Genomic DNA, 3,640 nt, shown 5'->3' with positions numbered 1-3,640 from the left:
CACTGGACCGCCGCCACGGCCTCTTATGCAACCATCCAACCTTAAAAATATTTTATTGAAAGGGGTCATAATACTCGACACCCTTATAAATTTTATTCCCCCAATTCTTGGGTAGGAATATTCGCAACCAAATCACTATTCTCAAAATCCAAAACATTTATAAATCCGATAATTGGATAAGTAAAATCACTTAGCTATTCTGATCATAGAATAGCAGAAGAATAATTGCATAAACAGAATCATTTAACTCAGCGATATGTAAAACATTTACCTATCTTGAACTGAATAGGGAAAGCAATATTTGCATAATAAGCTTCAAAATAAATATCACTTGAACAATAAGTGATGATAGGGATACTTGCCTTTGGGTTTTAGCAGTTAGTCACACTCGCAAAGACGCATCTATTCTGACATTCTGCTTCAAAACATCATCGTCCTTCTTTTCAACACTTTACTGATATGTTGCTTCTGCGATTGCTAGAAGCCAGATATCCAATACCATTCCATTCCATTCTTTATCCAATACCTTGTCCTGATAAACTCGAATGATCCGCATCTATAATTAAAATATAGAACTTTAATCGTCTAAACGATAATGACTCGACGAACTACGCATCAAAACCCTAATGTCTACCCATACGATAGCCCACACATAAAGGAAACAGTCAAACACAAGACTCTTGACCCACGTACGCACATAATTCACATAGCATGTAAGCACATAACTCATGTATCACATAATTTATAACACACATCCCTCGATTCGTCAAAAGGTTTGACTCAGTATGTTTAAAACTAAAATCGGGTCAAAAATATGATTTATCGATCAAAAATTGACTTGGAATGATTCGTAAAACAAATGACCTTTCGAAACAAAAGGATTTGGGTCTCGAAAGTATTTTTAATGAAAGCAGAATATTTTTCTGAGTCTGTACGCGTTCATTTCGTATTAAACAGACGAACGGTTTATTTAATATGAATTTTTGAACATTTTTCGGAATTAAAACAATCTTCGAATCATTTTATAACTAAATAATAGGGCTCGAACACCTGAAAATAATTTTATAAGAATTATCGAGCCTGGAAAATAATTTAAAATAATATTTTCTTGGAAATCGGACAGCACCTCCTCTATTTCTCGGACTGCCCGTCGATATCATATCGACTCAACCAACAACAATCAACACAATACTTTATATATACACGCATAAACACTCCAGAAATGAATAACACGGCCACCTGAACCAAAACTCGGACCAAAAGTGACTTCTCCAATAATTTCTAAAAATTATGAAATAAATATATAAACACTAACATGCTATAATATAAACAAGTACGAAAGCGGAATTTCGGAATCGTTACCCAAAATAAATTCTGATCACCCCGAAGAGAAAATCTGATGTCCGGAAAATATCTCCAGAAAAATTTGAAATTAATAGCGATAAACGTATACACGCTGAGATGCCATATGGAGTAATCACCGCCTCCAAACTCTTTTTCTACGCCCCGAAAATAAATTAAAACGGAAATATAACAGAAATATGCCCCGCAAATTTTCTTCTCATAACCTTGCAATATATATACCTATGCGTAGGTATCGAAGCGCTGATCGTTTATATATATACCAATAGAAATTTGGATATACGGTTTGCAAGATATGAATTTTTGAAAATTAAAAGTATATAAACAGGGAGAGAGACAGAAGGTGAGAAACTGTTTTTGGTAAAAAAGAGGGGGGTGTTAACGCGGGTGGGGGTAGGTGGCAGGGGGTGGGGGCGCTGTTTGACACGTTTTGTTTTTTTTTTTCTTTTAACAGAGCACACCAACATATCCTTATTTATACCTGAAAATTTGTTTTGCCCCGCATTTCTCAACTTATCGAATAAACGCGCCGGTAAATAAAATTAGAAAAATTACCAAACAAATTCTAAAATTCTCAGAATAATTAGAAAACTAGTAAAATAAAATTTTCATAATTTTTAAAATATTTTTGACTTGCGCTCTATACCCGCAGTATACGATTTAACGAACCGAGCTGCACTGGAAACAAATTCAGAAAATCACGAAAATAGTCTTAAAATGTTACAAATATCCCGAAGTTTATAAAAACATAAATTTCGAAATATTATAACAATTTTTGAAACGCAATTTATACCCGCTTTTATCAATTAAACGATTCAACGCGCGGATAAAATTAATCCTAAAAATTCCCAAAATAATTTTAAAATTCTTGGAATATTCCAAATTTAAATAAATATGAGTTTCATAATTTTTGAAGAATTTTGGAATTAAATACGGATTTTACAAATAAATGCAATCAGAAAATTATATAGGGCTAAATAATTGATGAAATATTGATTTCTAAATTTTATAAAATCCCAAAAATAATTATTGTAATTATAAAGTCGTAAAAATAAATTTTAAGATAATTTAAATATTTATGAAATTAAATTTTCAATAAAATCACTTTTAAAGACAAAAATAAAAGGATACGACTCAGTAATTAATAATACAAATAATCCTCAATCACAATTGAGTCCCACACAATTAATATTACATACAACACATAGTAGACAGAATATCCATCCAATCCCTAATATTACTAAACGAACTCAATTTACCGATATCAATAAAATGATCGGTTTTCAAATAAACTTTTGAAAATAATACATTTAAAGAAATATTTTCAGAAATTAACAAGGATCGATATAACACTTAACAATTAACACATTACCTTATAATAACACCAACTTGTCAAATAGGAATAAAATATCCACCATTTTATTCTTTAAATCACATAAACATATTCAAATATTAATAATAATAATTCTGAAAATACGGGATATCACATCACTATTTAAGGGAGTGCCGAAATCAGCCAGTAAGAGAGCCAGCAAATAAGGATCAGTCTATCTGGAATCCAGCAGTGAAGGTTCAAGCCATTGGATTTACGTGCTTTAAATATGGGAAACCAGGACATATAGCCAGGGATTGCAAGACACCAGCCCCAGTTAGTAATGCATTGAGGATTATGGGGTCTACCCCAGCAGTGAATGAGACTCCAAGGGCTAGAGTTTTTGACATGTCTGTGAAGGATGCTATCCAGGATACAGATGTCGTGGCAGGTACGCTTAATGTGAATTCTTTATGTGCCAAAGTGTTAATAGATTCAGGAGCAACTCGGTCATTTGTTTCACAAGATTTTGTTAGTAAGTTAAATTGCCCAGTTGAATATTTAAATGAAATAATGACTGTGGAATTGGCAAATCAAGAACGAGTATCTGTTAATCAAGTTTGTGGGAATTGTGAGATTGAGATTTCTGGTAGTAAGTTTTGTGTAGATTTGATACCATTTAAGTTAGGAGAATTTGGCGTTATCTTAGGAATGGATTGGTTATCTAAGCACGATTCCCAGATAGATTGTCGAAATAAGAAGGTAATGGTGAAAATGCCAGACGAAAGAATAGTAACGTTCAAGGGCCAGAAATAAGTAAAGAAGTTCTTAACGATGATTCAAGCCAAGAAGTTACTACGACAAGGATGCGAGAATTTTGTGGGCATATGTGATTGATAGGAGTCAGGAGCCAGCGAAACTTGAAGATATTCCAGTAGTGAATGAATTGCCAGACATGTTTCCCGA

Source organism: Apium graveolens, chromosome 3 (assembly GCF_009905375.1).
Source record: "Apium graveolens cultivar Ventura chromosome 3, ASM990537v1, whole genome shotgun sequence".
NCBI classification, from domain to species: domain Eukaryota; kingdom Viridiplantae; phylum Streptophyta; class Magnoliopsida; order Apiales; family Apiaceae; genus Apium; species Apium graveolens.
Note: the sequence above shows the minus strand (reverse complement) of the source record.